The sequence below is a fragment of the Oncorhynchus mykiss genome, chromosome 26 (assembly GCF_057628025.1).
Source record: "Oncorhynchus mykiss isolate SJ-2025 chromosome 26, ASM5762802v1, whole genome shotgun sequence".
In the NCBI taxonomy this organism is placed as follows: Eukaryota; Metazoa; Chordata; class Actinopteri; order Salmoniformes; family Salmonidae; genus Oncorhynchus; species Oncorhynchus mykiss.
This window is the reverse complement of record NC_143047.1, coordinates 3,310,797-3,330,589: the sequence shown is the minus strand read 5'-3', so window position 1 is coordinate 3,330,589 and position 19,793 is coordinate 3,310,797. Positions and strand designations below refer to the sequence as shown.

Below are 19,793 nucleotides of genomic sequence, written 5' to 3'. Positions count from 1 at the left end.
TGATGAGCATTCAAGGTAACATTATGAGCTTCCTTTTATCCTATACATTTTAGTAAGGTTGCTTGCAAAAAGGTTGCAGTTGTTCCCATAATAGATAGACCAGGGGTATTCAACTTTTACCCTTCGAGGTCTGGAGCCTGCTGGTTTTCTGTTCTACTTGAAAATGAATTGCATCCACATGGTGTCCCAAGTCTAAATCAGTCCCTGATTATAGGGTAGCAATGAAAAAAAAAGCAGTGGAACTGGCTTTGTGATCCACAGTTGTATTTGAGGGAGATAGACAGTACTGTACGTGGGTGACCTACAGTGCCTTGCGAAAGTATTCGGCCCCCTTGAACTTTGCGACCTTTTGCCACATTTCAGGCTTCAAACATAAAGATATAAAACTGTATTTTTTTTGTGAAGAATCAACAACAAGTGGGACACAATCATGAAGTGGAACGACATTTATTGGATATTTCAAACTTTTTTAACAAATCAAAAACTGAAAAATTGGGAATGCAAAATTATTCAGCCCCCTTAAGTTAATACTTTGTAGCGCCACCTTTTGCTGCGATTACAGCTGTAAGTCGCTTGGGGTATGTCTCTATCAGTTTTGCACATCCTCCTTGCAAAACAGCTCGAGCTCAGTGAGGTTGGATGGAGAGCATTTGTGAACAGCAGTTTTCAGTTCTTTCCACAGATTCTCGATTGGATTCAGGTCTGGACTTTGACTTGGCCATTCTAACACCTGGATATGTTTATTTTTGAACCATTCCATTGTAGATTTTGCTTTATGTTTTGGATCATTGTCTTGTTGGAAGACAAATCTCCGTCCCAGTCTCAGGTCTTTTGCAGACTCCATCAGGTTTTCTTCCAGAATGGTCCTGTATTTGGCTCCATCCATCTTCCCATCAATTTTAACCATCTTCCCTGTCCCTACTGAAGAAAAGCAGGCCCAAACCATGATGCTGCCACCACCATGTTTGACAGTGAGGATGGTGTGTTCAGTGTGATGAGCTGTGTTGCTTTTACGCCAAACATAACGTTTTGCATTGTTGCCAAAAAGTTCAATTTTGGTTTCATCTGACCAGAGCACCTTCTTCCACATGTTTGGTGTGTCTCCCAGGTGGCTTGTGGCAAACTTTAAACAACACTTTTTATGGATATCTTTAAGAAATGGCTTTCTTCTAGCCACTCTTCCATAAAGGCCAGATTTGTGCAATATACAACTGATTGTTGTCCTATGGACAGAGTCTCCCACCTCAGCTGTAGATCTCTGCAGTTCATCCAGAGTGATCATGGGCCTCTTGGCTGCATCTCTGATCAGTCTTCTCCTTGTATGAGCTGAAAGTTTAGAGGGACGGCCAGGTCTTGGTAGATTTGCAGTGGTCTGATACTCCTTCCATTTCAATATTATCGCTTGCACAGTGCTCCTTGGGATGTTTAAAGCTTGGGAAATCTTTTTGTATCCAAATCCGGCTTTAAACTTCTTCACAACAGTATCTCGGACCTGCCTGGTGTGTTCCTTGTTCTTCATGATGCTCTCTGCGCTTTTAACGGACCTTTGAGACTATCACAGTGCAGGTGCATCTATACGGAGACTTGATTACACACAGGTGGATTGTATTTATCATCATTAGTCATTTAGGTCAACATTGGATCATTCAGAGATCCTCACTGAACTTCTGGAGAGAGTTTGCTGCACTGAAAGTAAAGGGGCTGAATAATTTTGCACGCCCAATTTTTCAGTTTTTGATTTGTTAAAAAAGTTTGAAATATTCAATAAATGTCGTTCCACTTCATGATTGTGTCCCACTTGTTGTTGATTCTTCACAAAATACAGTTTTATATCTTTATGTTTGAAGCCTGAAATGTGGCAAAAGGTCGCAAAGTTCAAGGGGGCCGAATACTTTCGCAAGGCACTGTATGTATCACTGACCCTGGATAAGCTAGGCACTGGGCTAACATAGCTAAACTCTTAGGTCAATAATATGCTGTTTTTATTAACATTTTGTTGGCTTTAAAATCATGACAGATATTGAACTAGCTAGTTATACTGTACATACTGTAGGTAGCTTACAAGGTTAGCTGACTTTTCATTCTGGCTAGCTACTTCTTATCCCCTATGCTAGCATGCACAGCCAAATATCACTCCAGACATGTCAATTTTTTTATTTTTTATATATGGCTAGCATTGTAGACCATTTCTCCCCTCTTGCTGAAGCTTTAGCTCATCTCAAAATAACAGAGGAATGCTTGTGAAAACCAGTGTGCTCCAAACGGTCTAAAAGGTTTTGTCACCAGTGCTTGTTTTGTTGACAATTTTAGTCCTCAAGCACTGTTGCTCCTGCGTCACTCATCTGGTGAGCACCTTTGGTACTCTGCCCAAGCAAGGCATTTGATTGGTTTGAGGAGTTGCGAGACATCACCGATTTACACCAGGGCGTCACTGATTTTCAAATGAAATCAAATCAAATTGTATTTGTCACATGCGCCTAACTGTGAAATGCTTACTTACAAGCCCTTAAACAAGAATTTCCCAACCCCCACATGCAAAGCCTCAAGGAAGCTGTAATAATCTCATAATTCTAACAAATGACTTCCTTGTTCGATAAAAGGCTATTTCTTCACTTATTTGTTCAAATTTGTTTACATTTCTGGGCAATTTGGATAACTAGGGCCACTAACAACTTTTTTTGTGTAGGCAAGTTTCTTTAATGATGTAATTTCTACCAATTGTGCCCGATGTGATATTTACCAACAATCCATTTTTTGACTTGGACAGAGTTTCTCAACCCTGGTCCTGGAGTAGGCTAAACCCACAAGATTGCACATTGTTACCCGGGGATGGGAACTCCAGTTCTCAGGGGCCTGATTCGTGTCACACTTTTTCCCCAGCCATATAGCTAACACACCTAATGAAACAAATTGAATTCTAAACTGAATATAATTGGAGTCAGGTGTGTTAGCTGTGGAGTAGTTGATTATTGGGGTTAGGTGTGTTAAGTTAACCTAGACATACATTACACAAACAACGAAAATCTTTATATTGTCAGAATATTGTTGTCATCCTGAGGTCTGCAACCGGTGTGCTCACATTACACGAGTTTGCTCACATTGTGAACTGTCTAGACACCTCCCTGTCCTGCAACGATTTCCAGATGTGCCGTGGCATCATTACCAACAATGTTTTAGAAACTCTTGTCATTATGCCTCTGACTCTGTGGCTGTAGCCGAGATTGAGCTGAGTAACAGAGGGAACAAGTCGCATCGTAGCATTACCCCTCACTACACAAGATACGACTGAAAATGTCTGGAATGTCAGAAAAATTGTTGGGACCTAAAATGCGTATCAAGCGTGTGCAATACCTATAATCACGTCTTTCACTCACTCACATTATGTGACCTATGACATCTTGGTCGGAGCCTACTACTTTACATTTACCTATGATCCCAGAAATGTGTTGTGGATCGCAAAATCGTAGCAAAATTGCAGTTTCAAATCGTGTAATGTATGGCCAACTTTAGCTGGAGCGGGGGCAAAGTGTGTCAATCAGACCCCGAGGACTGTGTTTCCCATCCATGTTTTAGCCCCTCACAAGCACAACGGATTCAACTAATGAAGGCTTCTATTCAACTACTTAATTATCAAGGTGGGGGGCATGAACGAGGTGTGCAACCTTGGGAGGACAAACTTCTCTGAGATATTATACTCTTGAACAAATTAAGTCATAAAAAAACAGAAACTATTTCCCATCCACCTTTGTTTGGCAATTCAGCATTCTATTTCATTCCATTGTATGACGTGCTAAGTCACTTGCGCTGTAATTTCAGCTTGTTTGCCAAGAAGTCGAGAGAACAAATTAGTTTTCGCAACAGGCAATGTGAAAGTAAGTGTCACTCCACAATGACAGCTGCCGCCTTGCATCCAATAAGTCTACTTATTATTGGTGGGTGGTTTTCAGGCATTTGTTCTTTATTGTTTTAGAAAACCGACAGAGGAAATAATATTATCAATCCAAACATCTGAAAAGTGACGATTTATGGAACAAAATGCTAAAAGAATGTAGAGCTTCAGAACTGTGGAGGGATCTGATCAAAATTCCACAGCCCCTTGAAACACTTGGTCACTCTACTCTATCTACTCCATGCTCCATCTAGCTCTCCTAAACCTTTCTTATCCGTATGGTTTTCGTCCAACTTCGTCCACAGTTGGCTGCGTGTGAACCACAATTCCGACGCTGTGTTTTAACGTTTAGAAACATCAATAGTCATTGCATGTGAAACAGTTTTTGAAGCATATGCTGAAATGCCCCTTATCTTTCAAATAAATAAGATACACCTACTGTAGAAGATTTGCACTGATCCATAGACTGTGTCTGCCTCCAGTTGACAAACTATACTTCCTCCACTGTTACGATTACACACAGGTGTTAGGAGCACTCTAGGAAACTAATTAGTACATGTGGCAACCTACATATCTGTCTTCCGTAAACAAGCGCTGTAAAATGGAGATATGGCTGTGTGGGAACACTTAACCTATAAATATGTGTAATAATTTAACCTCTTGTTTTTTAAAATAATTTCTTACAGATATGAAAGGTATAATTCCTATGTTTCCAAAACTGTACCACAAGCAAAGCGTTTTAACGTTCAGAACGAGCATCGGGGCTCTTAACAAATTTCCCCAGACCAGAAGACTCTTATCGTCAATAGGTGCTAAATGTCGTTAGCGTCTGTGAATGGGCAAGCGACCACCCAAACTTTTTTACTTCGACTCCTTCTCCAACAAGTGAGTGATGATCACATAAAACTGTTTGTCATAAACGGCTCGTAGGATATGTGCACAATATATCAGGGCGTTGAGGAAATGAATAATGATGGTAAGTATAACATTGACTTGCAGTATTCTTGGTCCTATATGCTGAGGCAAGGGGAATCTGGAAAGTCGAGGAAAACTCGCTCCCCACGAGGCTTGATTCATAGCGGTTGAAAAATCAACAAACAGTTCTGAAAAGGAGCTCAGAAAACAGTCCAAAATGAAACTACTTCTTAGCTTTGCATTTTAAACTCAGATCAGTGTTCTCATTATTTTCCAAATGTAGGCCTTGTGCTTGTTTTTATGCTCTCTTTAAGGCTATGTGTGGATTCTTGAATAATTGACGAGGCGCTAGCTGGATCAAACGCGGATGCCAGCCTCTGTTTGAGAATTTGCTTGAACGCACAGTGAGAGAGACCGAGCGAGAGAGAGAGAGAGAGAGAGAGAGAGAGAGAGAGAGAGAGGAGTATTTTTGTGGTTCTATACAAGCCTGTTAGTGTGTGTGCATACGTTCTAGTGCTGGGATTATTATCATCACTGAAGCTATTACAAATACTGGGCTTCTCTTTCTCCTTTCTCTTGCGTTATTTCCCTCCCTTGCATGCACAAATGCGGCTTTCTAGCTGGCCTCACAAAAACATCTAATTTGGTGTTCGATTTAATCCAACCTCATCTGTATGATACCCTAACTTGCAGATCTGCTTCACTAGACAAAATGATTGACATACCACCAAAATAAACCTCTAGAACAGGTAATTTTATAAACACTACTGGATATGGCCAACCTGCGCCAAATACCAATAGGCCAATACTTTCAATTACATGAGGTGCCCTTGATTTAACTCGGCCTGATAAAACAGGAAAGAAAAGTGTAAACTCTGCCAATCCTGCGTTTTATCAAGCACCTTCAGTATTTGAAAGTAGGCCTATTTGACATAGTATCACCATACATGGTTGAAAGTTGAGAGGGAAGAGAAGAGAAAGTGATATTCATCTGTTTTTTTTTGTCTTCATCCCTATACCCCACCGCTGCGCAGTTGTCTTCTACTGTACATGGGTTAAAAAGTAGAGGGAAGAGAAGAAAGGAGGGGAGGGATATTCTACACCAGGGGTATTCAAATCTTATCCTATGAGGTCCGTACCAAAGATGGTGGATAATTGAAGATACTTCACTCAAGTATTTATTTAAATAATTTGCAAATAAATTCATAAAAAATCCTACAATGTGATTTTCTGGATGTTTATTTCTCATTTTGTCTGTCATAGTTGAAGTGTACCTATGATGAAAATTACAGGCCTCTCATCTTTTTAAGTGGGAGAACTTGCACAATTGGTGGCTGAATAAATACTTTTTTGCCCCACTGTTGGTATTGGGTACTGTATAATAACCCACACGTTTGGACACACCTACTCATTCCATGGTTTGTCTTTATTATATTTAATTTAATAATTTTCTACATTATAGAATGAAAGTGAAGATATCAAAACTATTATTCCATACCGTTGAAGTCAGAATATTACATACACCTAAGCCAAATACATTTAAACTGTCACACCCTGACCATAGTTTGCTTTGTATGTTTCTATGTTTTGGTTGGTCAGGGTGTGAGCTGGGTGGGCATTCCATGTCAGTTACATGTCTAGTTTGTCTAGTTCTATGTTTTGCCTGATATGGTTCTCAATCAGAGGCAGGTGTTCGTCATTGTCTCTGATTGGGAACCATATTTAGGTAGCCTGTTTGGTGTTGGGTTTTGTTTGTGATTGTCCTTAGTGTCCTTGTGTCCTTTTTCTGTCGTGTGTTACTTAGCACCAGTGTTAGGCTGTTTCGGTTTTTGTATTACGTTTATTGTTTTTGTATTATATTTGTGTTGCTTCAGTTTCATTAAACATGGATCGCAATAGCCACGCCGCATTTTGGTCTGACTCTCTTTCACACCTAGAAAACCGTGACAGAATCACCCACCACAACAGGACTAAGCGGCGTGGTAAAGGGCAACAGAGGCAGCAGCAGCAGCAGCAACAGCAGTGGGAGAGGCTGCACTATTTGGAGGAATTGGAAGGAAGAGGACCCTGGGCTCAGCCAGGAGAATATCGCCGCCCCAAGGAAGAGCTGGAGGCGACGAAAGCGGAGAGGCGCTGGTATAAGGAGGTCGCACGGCGTCGTGGATGGAAGCTTGAGAGTCAGCCCCAAAAATGTATTGGGGGGAGGCTCACAGGAAGTATGGCGAAGCCAGGTAGGAGACCTGAGTCAACTTCCTGTGGTTACCGGGGGGCTGGAGAGACCGGGCAGGCACCGTGTTATGCTGTGGAGCGCACGGTGTCCCCAGTGCAGGTGCACAGCCCGGTGCGATACATTCCAGCTCCGCGTATCGGCCGGGCTAGAGTGGGCATCGAGCCAAGTGCCATGAAGCCGGCTCTACGCATCTGGTCTCCAGTGCGTCTCCTTGGGCCGGCTTACATGGCACCAACCTTTCGCACGGTGTCCCCGGTTCGCCTGCAGAGCCCAGTGCAGGCTATTCCACCTCGCCGCACTGGCAGGGCGACCGGGACCATTCAACCGGGTAAGGTTGGGCAGGCTCGGTGCTCAAGAGCTCCAGTGCTCCTGCACGGTCCGGTCTATCCGTCACCACCTCCACGCACCAGCTCTCCGGTGGCAGCCCCCCGCACCAGCTGTCTCTCCGGCCCATCCTTACAGGGGCTCCCTCTCCAGCGTTGCCGGAGCCTTCCTCCTCTCCAGCGCTGCCGGAGTCTCCCGCCTCTCCAGCGCTGCCGGGGCCTTCCTCCACTCCAGCGCAGCCGGAGTCTCCCGCCTATTCGGTGCTGCCAGAGCCTTCCTCTTCAGCGCTGCCAGAGTCTCCCACCTGTTCAGTCTGCAAGGAGCCGCCAGAGCTGCCAGTCTGCAGGATGCCGCCAAAGCTGCCAGTCTGCAAGGAGCCGCCAGAGCTGCCAGTCTGCAGGATGCCGCCAAAGCTGCCAGTCTGCAAGGAGCCGCCAGAGCTGCCAGTCTGCAAGGAGCCGCCAGAGCTGCCAGTCTGCAAGGAGCCGCCAGAGCTGCCAGTCTGCAAGGAGCCGCCAGAGCCGCCAGTCTGCAAGGAGCCGCCAGAGCCGCCAGTCTGCAAGGAGCCGCCAGAGCCGCCAGTCTGCAAGGAGCCGCCAGAGCCGCCAGTCTGCAAGGAGCCGCCAGAGCCGCCAGTCTGCAAGGAGCCGCCAGAGCCGCCAGTCTGCAAGGAGCCGCCAGAGCCGCCAGTCTGCAAGGAGCCGCCAGAGCCGCCAGTCTGCAAGGAGCCGCCAGAGCCGCCAGTCTGCAAGGAGCCGCCAGAGCCGCCAGTCTGCAAGGAGCCGCCAGAGCCGCCAGTCTGCAAGGAGCCGCCAGTCTGCAAGGAGCCGCCAGAGCCGCCAGTCTGCAAGGAGCCGCCAGAGCCCCCAGTCTGCAAGGAGCCTCTAGAGCAGCCAGTCTGCAAGGAGCAGCCAGGGCCGCCAGTCAGCATGGAGCAGCCAGAGCCGCCAGTCAGCATGGAGCAGCCAGTCAGCATGGAGCAGCCAGATCTGCCAGTCAGCATGGAGCTTTCAGATCTGCCAGTCAGCCAGACTCTTCCAGATCTGTCAGTCAACCAGACTCTTCCAGATCTGCCAGTCAGCCAGACTCTTCCAGATCTGCCAGTCAGCCAGACTCTTCCAGATCTGCCAGTCAGCCAGACTCTTCCAGATCTGCCAGTCAACCAGACTCTTCCAGATCTGCCAGTCAACCAGACTCTTCCAGATCTGCCAGTCAACCAGACTCTTCCAGATCTGCCAGTCAACCAGACTCTTCCAGATCTGCCAGTCAACCAGACTCTTCCAGATCTGTCAGTCAGCCAGGGGACGCCAGTCAGCCAGGAGCAGCCGCCCCTCTGTCCCGAGCAGCTGCCCCTCTGTCCCGAGCTTCCGCCCCTCTGTCCAGAGCAGCCGCCCCTCTGTCCCGAGCAGCCGCCCCTCTGTCCCGAGCAGCCGCCCCTCTGTCCCGAGCAGCCGCCCCTCTGTCCCGAGCAGCCGCCCCTCTGTCCCGAGCTTCCGCCCCTCTGTCCCGAGCTTCCGCCCCTCTGTCCCGAGCTTCCGCCCCTCTGTCCCGAGCTTCCGCCCCTCTGTCCCGAGCTTCCGCCCCTCTGTCCCGAGCTTCCGCCCCTCTGTCCCGAGCTGCCGCCCCTCTGTCCCGAGCTGCCGCCCCTCTGTCCATTGAGAAGAGTTGCCATGGTGAGGAGGCCACGGAAGCGGACAAGGTGGGGGACTAGGACTACGGTAGTGGGGGCCATGTCCAGCACCAGAGCCGCCACCGCGGACAGATGCCCACCCAGACCCTCCCCTATAGGTTCAGGTTTTGCGGCCGGAGTCCGCACCTTGGGGGGGGGGTACTGTCACACCCTGACCATAGTTTGCTTTGTATGTTTCTATGTTTTGGTTGGTCAGGGTGTGAGCTGGGTGGGCATTCTGTTACATGTCTAGTTTGTCTAGTTCTATGTTTGGCCTGATATGGTTCTCAATCAGAGGCAGGTGTTCGTCATTGTCTCTGATTGGGAACCATATTTAGGTAGCCTGTTTGGTGTTGGGTTTTGTGGGTGATTGTCCTTAGTGTCCTTATGTCCTTTTTCTGTCGTGTGTTACTTAGCACCAGTGTTAGGCTGTTTCGGTTTTTGTATTACGTTTATTGTTTTTGTATTGGATTCGTGTTGCTTCAGTTTGATTAAAGATGGATCGCAATAGCCACGCCGCATTTTGGTCTGACTCTCTTTCCCATACAGAAAACCAGAACCAAAACTCAGTTTTTCCACAATTCCTGACATTTAATCCTAGTAAAATTTCCCTGTCTTAGGTCAGTTAGGATCACCACTTTATTTTAAGAATGTGAAATGTCAGAATAATAGTAGAGAGAATAATTTAATTTCAGCTTTTATTTTTTTCATCACATTCCCAGTGGGTCAGAAGTTTACATACACTCAATTAGAATTTGGTAGCATTGCCTAAAAATGGTTTATCTTGGGTCAAACGTTTTGGGAAGCCTTCCACAAGCTTCCCACAATAAGTTGGGTGAATTTGGCCCGTTCCTCCTGACAGAGCTGGCGTAACTGAGTCAGGATTGTAGGCCTCCTTGCTCGCACACACTTTTTCAGTTCTGCCCACAAATGTTCTATGGGATTGAGGTCAGGGCTTTGTGATGGGCACTCCAATACCTTGACTTTGTTATCCTTAAGCCATTTTGCCACAACTTTGGAAGTATGCTTGGGGTCATTGTCCATTTGGAAGACCCATTTGTGACCAAGCTTTAACTTCCTGACTGATGTCTTGAGATGTTGCTTCAATATATCCACATAATTTCGGTGTCTCATGATGCCAAATATTTTGTGATGTGCACCAGTCCCTCCTGCAGCAAAGCACCCCCACAACATGATGCTGCCACCCCCGTGCTTCACAGTTCGGATGGTGTTCTTCGGCTTGCAAGCCTCCCCCTTTTTCCTCCAAACATAACAAGTGTCATCAATCTAAACACTTATATTTTTGTTTCATCAGACCAGAGGAAATTTCTCCAAAAGTACGAACTTTGTCCCCATGTGCAGTTGCAAACCGTAGTCTGGCTTTTCTATGGCAGTTTTAGAGCGACCTTTCAATTTATGTCAAAATAGGACAAATTTTACTGTGGCTATATATACTTTTGTATCTGTTTCCTATAGCATCTGAACAAGGACCTTTTCTGTTGTTCTTGGATTGATTTGCACTTTTCACATACCAAAGTACGTTCATCTCTAGGCGACAGAATGCGTCTCCTTCCTGAGCGGTATGATGGCTGCATGGTCACATGGTGTTTATACTTGCGCACTATTGTTTATACAGATGAACGTGGTACCTTCAGGCATTTGGAAATAGCTCCCAAGGATGAACCAGACTTGTGGAGGTCTGCAAAAAATAATTCTTAGCTGATTTCTTTTGATTTTCCCATTATGTCAAGCAAAGAGGCACTGAGTTTGAAGGTAGACCTCGAAATATATCCACAAGTACACCTCCAATTGACTCAAATTATGTCAATTAGTCTATCAGAAGCTTCTAAAGCCATGAAATAATTTTCTGGAATTTTTCAAGCTGTTTAAAGGCACAGTCAACTTAGTGTATGTAAACTTCTGACCCACTGGAATTGTGATACAGTGAATGATAAGTTTAATAATCTGTCTGTAAACAATTATTGGAAAAATTACTTATATCATGCACAAAGTAGATGTCTAAACCAACTTGCCAAAACTATAGTTTGTTAACAAGACATTTGTGGTGGTTGAAAAGCTAGTTTTAATAACTCCAACCTAAGTGTATGTAATCTTCCGACTTCAACTGTATGTGTTATTTCATACTTTGTAGAAAATGTCAAATGTAGAAAATAGTAAACATAAAGAAAAACCTTTGAATGAGTAGGTGTGTCCAAATTCTGACTGGTAGTGTACATACAAGCCCCCCCCCCCCCGACACACACACACACACACACACACAATCAATGAAATCTGTCATGCCTATTTTCCTTACACCCCTGCCTCCCATAATGGCTTATTTGCTCCTTCTTGCTCACAGAGCTATTATAGGCACTCCGTGTTATTGGAAATCAAAGAGGATTTTGGAAATCAAGCTTCCTCCTCGGGTGATTGGAGACAGCAGAGGTCACACTGTGTTACATGATTAGAAAGAGTGCCCCCTGACCTCTGTCTGTCTCTCTCTCCCTTGCTTCGTCTCTAAGCTCCCATCTCTCTCTAGCTGCATCCTGATTCTCCACCCAACGTTTCTCTTTCGCCATCCTCCCTCCATTGTCTCTTTCTTTCCTCTCTCTCTAGTTAGCTGCATCCTGATTCTCCACCCAACATCCCTCTTTCTTTCACCTTACTATCCTCTCTTGCTTCCTTTCCATCATTCCCTCCTTACCTTCTCCCTCTTGCTTTCTTTCTCCCTCTTCTGGTCCTCTGGCATTGGCTAATTAACTCTGAATTGACTGCAGCATAGCTCAGTGTAGAGACAAGTCACCCAAAGACACTGGTCTTAATGTCAGTTTTACCTTTAATTGTTAAAGTGATGCTCTGGAACTTTTGTATAATTGTAGCCAGTAGGTTTGAAAGTGGTGCTCACGAGCCAAAATGGATCCCTGTTTTCTTGTGTACTACATCATCCATTTCGTACGATATGTTACGTCCTTCAATTAAAAAATATATATATATATTTGGGTGTGCAATTCGTATGATATTTTACGTATCCAATTCCAACAATATGTTAAAAGTTAGTTGTGCTTAAGATCCTGGACTCCATCTAACAGACATTTTTCCCCGGAGCTGCAGGCCAATTATCTGTCCTTCACACCTGCTTGTTTTAATCTCATCCACCTAGCTCAGGTGTGACCCACTCATTCCATGGAGGGCCAAGTGTCTGCTGGTTTTTGTTTTTTCCTTTCATTTAAGACAAACAACCAGGTGAGGGAAGTTTCTTACTAATTAGTGACCTTAATTCATCAATCAAGTAGGGAGGAATGACAACTTGCAGACACTCGGCCGTCCGCGGAATGTGTTTGACATGTGACCTCGCTTGAACCCTTTACGATGCCACTCTCAGGTTGTATACTGGCTGGAAGTTTGTTTAAAGTATTTTTAGCAACCAGAAAAATACGTCTTCACCTGTTTGGAAACAGAGACTGTTAGTTTACAAGCAATGTTAATGGCGTCTTTCAGAAAGTCTGTTAACTAGAAAATGATCCAATGTTCCGGGCTTGAGTCAAATCAAGTTCAATCACTTATTTAAAGTGTATTTAGTAGTCATATCACTTTAGGTTAAATTGCAGGGTGACGTGCCTCGACACCACCGCTGGTTACACTCTCTCCCAGTTCTTCCTGACTAACCTTCCTGTCTAGGCACTGTGGAGGTGCTCTGTCCCTCCAAGCCCCACATAAGAGCCTCACTCTTGCCCCAGTTTACCCTAGCCAAAAACGCCTCCTTGTACACCCTCAAACTAGTCTCCAGAGCCTGTACAGTAGGTCCTGCTCATCCCTAACTATCACTGAGACGTCATCAGCGTATGCTGACACTGCTACTCAATCCCTGTCCCCAACCCTGTAACTGGCAAACAAACCCCCTGGAGCCTCTGGCATAGCAGGCCCAGAAGAATGGGCTCGATAGCAAGAGTGTATAGCTGCCCCGACAAAGGGAATCCCAGGCAAATGCCCCGCCCTACCCAGACTGGCCTACTGAGCCTCCCCCACCTTGACCATGCATGAAGCCCCATACAGCATTTTAACACAGGCCACTGCATTGTCTCCACAACCAAAAAGAGGCAGCACATTGAACAGATATTAAGGTCCACCCTATCAAAGTCTTTCTCCTGGTATAAGGAAACCAAAGTTCACATTTGAAAGCCTTGACAGGCCCAGCATTTACTGTATGTCCTTGATTATGAACAGATTGTCCATGATTAATCGTCCAGGTACGCAGTGCATTTGGTCCTTGTGCACAACAGTGTCCAGGTGAGACTTTCGCAAAGACCCTATAGTCCACAGAGAGCAATTCCACAGGCCTTCAGTTATTTTGGTCACGAGAGTTAATACAGCCCTCCAACAACTTAGCGGCAAGTCCCCTACCCCGACAAACTTACGCAACAAGCAAAACAAGTAATGTCCAATAATTCCCCAGAACATCTGAAGGCAGACTGTTAAGCCCCGGGGCGTGGTCGGGGGCCATCTGAGAGACGGCGATAGAGAAAGTTTAGGAAGGTCCAAGAGCAAAGCCTGAGAAAACACGAGATAAGAGTTCTGCCCTATACAAATTAGAGTACAACTCCATAGCCTGCTCCCGCATCTCCCCCACAACAGAAGTTACGCACACGCCCATCAGACAAATGAAAACAATATATTTGCCTGGTTTCCCCTCTCTGATTTTCCAACCCAAAGAAAAAAGAGCTGGGAGTGTCCATCTCTTTCAATATAGAAAATCCTTTTGCTTTCATCTGAAAGAAAGCACCCAGGTCCCTGTGTAGTTCAGATAGATTCGCTTACCCCACCATCTCTGCCTCCACCTCATTTATGCTACGCTTAACTGTACTCTCCCTGGGCCTCATTTATGAATCATGCGTAGGCACAAATTTGTGCGTAAACCATGCCTGTGTTGAATCATTTCCATGCAAAGTGTGAGATTTATCAGTATGAACGTTTGCTTGAGTGTGCATACATTTACGCACAGCCATGGCCATGTCTACGCACAGTGACAAGTGGTAGAATAAGGGAACTGTTGGTCAAGCTGAGAATGGGAGAAAAAAAATAAAAAATATATATATATCTGAAATTGTGGGAGGAATAATTCAATATTTTGCGAATACAACAGGTACAACAAATAATAATAGAACAAATAATTAAAGAGCAGCAGTAAAATAACAATTGCGAGGCTATATACAGGGGGTACTGGTACAGAGTCAATGTGTGGGGGCACCGGTTAGTCAAGGTAAGACTTGGCTCTCTGGTACCGCTTGTCGTGCGATAGCAGAGAGCACAATCTATGACTAGTGTGGCTGGAGTCTTTGACAATTTTTAGGGCATTCCTCCGACACCACCTGGTATAGAGGTCCTGGATGGCAGGAAGATTGCCCAAGTGATGTACTGGGCCGTACGCACTACCCTCTGTAGTGCTTTGCGGTCGGAGGGCGAGCAGTTGCCATACCAGGCAGTGATGCAACCAGTCAGGATGCTCTAGATGGTGCAGCTGTCTTTCAGTCTCCTGAGCGGGAATACGTTTTGTTATGCCCTCTTCACAACTGTCTTGGTGTGCTTGGACTATGTTAGTTTGTTGGTGATGTGGACACCAAGGAACATGAAGCTCTCAACCTGCTCCACTCAACCTCGTCGATGAGAATGCTCGATCCTCCTTTTCCTGTAGTCCATAGTGACTCCTAAGTCTTGATCACATTGAGGGATCTGTTGGGGCTGTATGCAAATTGGAGTGTTTCTGGGATAATTGTGTGATGTCAGCCATGACCAGTCTTTCAAAGCACTTCATGGCTACAGACATGAGTGCTACGGATCAGTAGTCATTTAGGCAGTTTACCTTAGTGTTCTTGGGCACAAGGACTATGGTGGTCTGCTTGAAACATGTTGGCATTACAGACTAAGACAGGGAGAAGTTGAAAAAGTCAGGGAAGACACTTGCCAGTTGGTCAGCGCATGCTCTCATGCAGAACATATTCTACTATGTGCTAGCAAAACAGTCCTGTAGCTTAGCATCTGCTTCATCTGACCACTTTTTTATAGACCGAGTCACTGGTGCTTCCTGCATTATTTTTGCTTGTAAGCAGGAATCAGGAGGATAGAGTTATGGTCAGATTTGCCAAATGGAGGGTGAGGGAGAGCTTTGTACACATCTCTGTGTGTGGAGTAAAGGAGTTTTTTTCCCCTCTGGTTGCACATTTAATATGCTGGTAGAAGTTTGTAAAACGGATTTAAGTTTACCTGCATTAAAGTCCCAGAGCGTTTTCCTCTTTGCTTATGGCGGTATACAGCTCATTGAGTGTGGTCTTAGCGCCTGCATCGGTCTGTGGTGTTAGGTAGACAGCTACGAAAAATACAGAAACTCTCTAGGTAGATAGTGTGGTCTACAGCTCATCATGAGATACTCTACCTCAGGCGAGCAAAACCTTGAGACTTCCTTAGATATCGTGCACAAACTGTTGTTTACAAAAATACTTAGACTGCCACCCCTTGTCTTACCAGATGTTGCTGTTCTATCCTGCCGATACAGTGTATAACCCGCCAGCTGTATGTTATTCATGTCGTCGTTCAACCACGACTCGGTGACACAAGTTATTATAGAAATTACAGACTGAGATAATGAGAAATCGAATGAGAGATGGTTGATCTTGCTCTGTTGGAAATATTTGGCACACTGCATTTAGCAGGGAGCTTGTTTTTAGAGACAGGTGGGACTTTTTTGCTGAATGTACAGATTGGCTCATCAGATATTGTTTTCCAAAATAAATATTGTAGGATGTTTGCAAAGATTTAAGACCTACTTTAAAAGGGCAAATGCATGCCATTTCCGTTGTTATCCACCCTCTGGTTTTTGGCAGTGGGAACTTGCCAATCGTGCATCTCACAACCCACAATGAGCCAATGTTTTGGATGCAAAACAAACTGTAACATACTATTTCTGTACACCATTGCACAACAGGTTGATGGCAAAGACGGGTTTCTTAGCAATTAATGGGCTCCTAAATATGAAAAGGAGCCTTGGGCAAAGAAATTCAAAAGGTGCAAATTGTCGAAACAGATCCTCAAGGTAGATGGATAATTTTAAATATGTAATTGGACCATAAACAGATATGACTCATTAACCCATGCAGTCCAAATAATGATGATCCACACTTCTTTGAAAATCTAATAATTTATCAACCCTAAAAGCAATACAAGACTCTACTATTATGGTGGGAGATTATAATAGGGTTTAAAATACCTCTATGGACCGTAAAGAAAATCACACTACAAACTTTCACCCTCATGCAGTTAGTGAGATATACATTGCGGAGGCTCAATCAAGCTAGTTGTCTTGATTACCTTCTAATGTCATTATATCTGGCTCCAAAAGTTTAAAAAGTGCTGATAGGGGACAGAATGCGGTCGGACTATCAAATAATTGGCATATATCCACGTGGGTGAGGATATTGGAAATTTAATCAAAGCCTACTGGATGAAATAAGAAATAAGACACAAAAACAGAAAACTTGAGCGTGCATAACTAATCACCCCCCCCCCCCCCCGCAAAGTCAATACCTTGTAGAGCCACCTTTTGCAGCAATTACAGCTGAGAGTATCTTGGGGTATGTCTCTATAAGCTTGGCACATCTAGCCACTGGGATGTTTGCCCATTCTTCAAGGCAAAACTGCTTCAGCTCCTTCAAGTTGGATGGGTTCTGCTGTTGTACAACAATCTTTGAGTCCTACCACAGAGGTATGGGCTTTGACTAGGCCATTCTAAGACATGTAAAATGTTTCTCCTTAAACCACTCAAGTGTTGCTTTAGCAGTACCTGCCGATAAAAAAACATCATGGTGTTCTCGGGGTGATGAGATTTTGGGTTTGCGCCAGACATAGCGTTTTCCTTGATGGCCAAAATGCTCAATTTTAGTCTCATCTGAAAAGAGTACCTTCTTCCATATCTTTGGGGAGTCTCCCACATGCCTTTTGGCGAACACCAAACTTGATGGCTTATTTTTTTCTTTAAGCAATGCCTTTTTCTGGCCACTTCCGTAAAGCCCAGCTCTGTGGAGGGTACAGCTTAAAGTGGTCCTATGGACAGATACTCCAATCTCCGTTATGGAGCTTTGCAGCTCCTTCAGGGTTATCTTTGGTCTCTTTGTTGCCTCTCTGATTAATGCCCTCCTTGCCTGGTCTGTGAGTTTTGGTGGGTGGCCCTCTCTTGGCAGGTTTGTTTAAATAATGGATTTAACTGATCTGTACTTCTCCAAAACATTGTCCCTGACCTGTTTGGAGAGCTCCTTGGTCTTCATGGTGCCACTTGCTAGGTGGTCCCCCTTGCTTAGTGGTGTTGCAGACTCTGGGGCCTTTCAGAACAGGTGTGTGTGACAGATCATGTGACACTTAGATTGCACACAGGTGGACTTTATTTATTTAACTAATTATGTGACTGCTGATGGTAATTGTTTGCACCAGATCTTATTTAGAGGCTTCATAGCAAAGGGGGTGAATAGTTAGTCCAAATTGCTGAAGTGAAATGAAAAAACTATTTTTGTTTATGTACATTACATGAAATCCAAATAAAAAATCAATTTAAATTACAGGTTGTAATGCAACAAAATTGGAACAACGAAAAGGGGGATGAATCCTTTGCAAGACACTGTATTTGCCTTGTTAAAATCACCAGCTGCAATAAATGCGGCTTCCGGTTATGTGGTTTCCAGTTTGCATAAAGTCCAGTGAAGTTCTTTGAGGGTCGTTGTGGTATCGGCTTAAGGGGGAATATACACAGCTGTGACGATAACTGAAGATTTTTCTCTTGGGAAGTGATACTGTCAGCATTTGATTGTGAGGTATTCTAGGTTGGGTGAACAAAAGGACTAGAGTTTCTGTATGTTATCACAATCACACCATGAGTGGTTAATCATGAAACATACACCACCGCTCTTCTTCTTTCCGGAGAGTTCTTTATTTCTGTCTGTGCAATATGCTGAGAACGCAGCTGGCTGTATGGACAAAGACAGTTTATCCTGAGAGAGCCATGTTTCCGTGAAACAGAGTATGTTACACTCCCTGATGTCTCTCTGGAAGGAGATTCTCGCCCTGAGCTCGTCTTCTTTATTATCTAGAGACTGAACATTAAGAAGTAACATACACGGATGTGGTGGATGGTGTGCGTGGACTAGAAGTCCACTCCTAATACCTCTTCTCCACCAGCGGTGATTTGGATCAGCCTCTGGAATCAGTTCAATTGCCCTGGGGGGTACGAACAAGGATCCAATTCCAGAAAGTCCTATTCCCGGTCGTAATGCTGGTGAGTTACCACTCTGATATTTAAAAGTTATTTCTGGCTGTATGTAATAACGCAAAATATTTCCTGGGCTAATAATGTAAGAAATACAATTCTGCAAAGTTGCTTCAGAGCGAGTATCAGAGCTGTCCCATCTGTCGGCGCCATCTTGCTACTCTGTACATAGTTAAAGCTTTCCTTATTTTTGGGTCAGTCACAGTGGTCAGGTATATTGGGATGCAGACACCGAGCAGCACTTTCTCCATTTTGACACCATTCTCCGGGATGCACCTGAACCCATTTCGAAGTTACAGCGTCCCCCCCCACTCGGCTGAGATGCCACTCAGCCCCCCTCCTAGAACTCTAAAACAATACAGCTGACCACTGTGACTGACCCAAACTTAAGGGAATCTTTGACTATGTACAGTGAGCATAGCCTTGCTGTTGAGAGAGGCCATCAAAGAGAATACAGTCTATGTGCACACTACCCACAAAATGAGGTGGAAACTGAGCTGCACTTCCTAACCTCCTGCCAAATGTATGGCCATATTAGAAACACATATTTCCCTCAGATTACACAGACCCCCAAAGAATTTGAAATAATCTGACATTTTGAAATGTCTGTATTATTTTTGAACTTTTGTGAGTGTAATGTTTCCTGTTTCGTTTTTATTTATTTTACTTTTTTATACTATGTACTTCTCTTGCTTTTGCAATGTTAACATATGTTTCCCATGCCAATAAAGCCCTGAAATTGAAATTGAGAGAGAGATTGAAGAGGCAGGAAAATATTGGTCCAGAAAGTGGGACAGAGAGAGAAGTGGTTGCATTACAGAAAACAACCGAGTCTGCTGATATTGAACCATTTCGGACTTTGTCCACATTCATGCTTGAGTCCAAGCTTCAGACTCACCGTTCCCCTTGCCATCCTCCTCTTTCACCTGATCCCAGGGTGCAAAAGTTTCAGAGCCTCAGAAAAGCTGCTGATCCTGACTTTGTTTATGCCCCAAGTCTCCCGCTTCTGTCAGATCCTCCACAGCACAGGACACACACACACACAAAATGGATAAATGCTCGCAATTACAATAAAAGAAAATACACCAAACCACAGGCATATCAAGCCAGAATATTCCTAGTCCATTCTCATGCAGGTGTATCAAGCCAAAACATTCCCAGTCCATTCGCATGCAGGTGTATCAAGCCAAAACATTCCCAGTCCATTCTCATGCAGGTGTATCAAGCCAAAACATTCCCAGTCCATTCTCATGCAGGTGTATCAAGCCAAAACATTCCCAGTCCATTCTCATGCAGGTGTATCAAGCCAAAACATTCCCAGTCCATTCGCATGCAGGTGTATCAAGCAAAAACATTCCCAGTCCATTCTCATGCAGGTGCATCAAGCCAAAACATTCCCAGTCCATTCTCATGCAGGTGTATCAAGCCAAAACATTCCCAGTCCATTCGCATGCAGGTGTAT

At 44.6% G+C, this 19,793-nt stretch overlaps 1 protein-coding gene and 2 long non-coding RNA genes across 4 annotated transcripts in view; 2 read left to right on the top strand and 1 right to left on the bottom strand.

The window, feature by feature from the left end:
• Positions 1–19,793, top strand: part of LOC149971349 (uncharacterized) — an 812,381-nt gene that overhangs the window by 313,777 nt on the left and 478,811 nt on the right. The window lies entirely within an intron of this gene.
• Positions 1–19,793, top strand: part of LOC110506257 (MAM domain-containing glycosylphosphatidylinositol anchor protein 1) — a 399,885-nt gene that overhangs the window by 193,973 nt on the left and 186,119 nt on the right. The gene's annotated exons all lie outside the window — the stretch shown is intronic.
• Positions 1–19,793, bottom strand: part of LOC149971351 (uncharacterized) — a 34,394-nt gene that overhangs the window by 10,698 nt on the left and 3,903 nt on the right. The window contains exon 3 of the long non-coding RNA XR_016492163.1: positions 19,230–19,347. This is a non-coding gene — a long non-coding RNA (uncharacterized LOC149971351). The remainder of the gene's footprint in view (positions 1–19,229; positions 19,348–19,793) is intronic.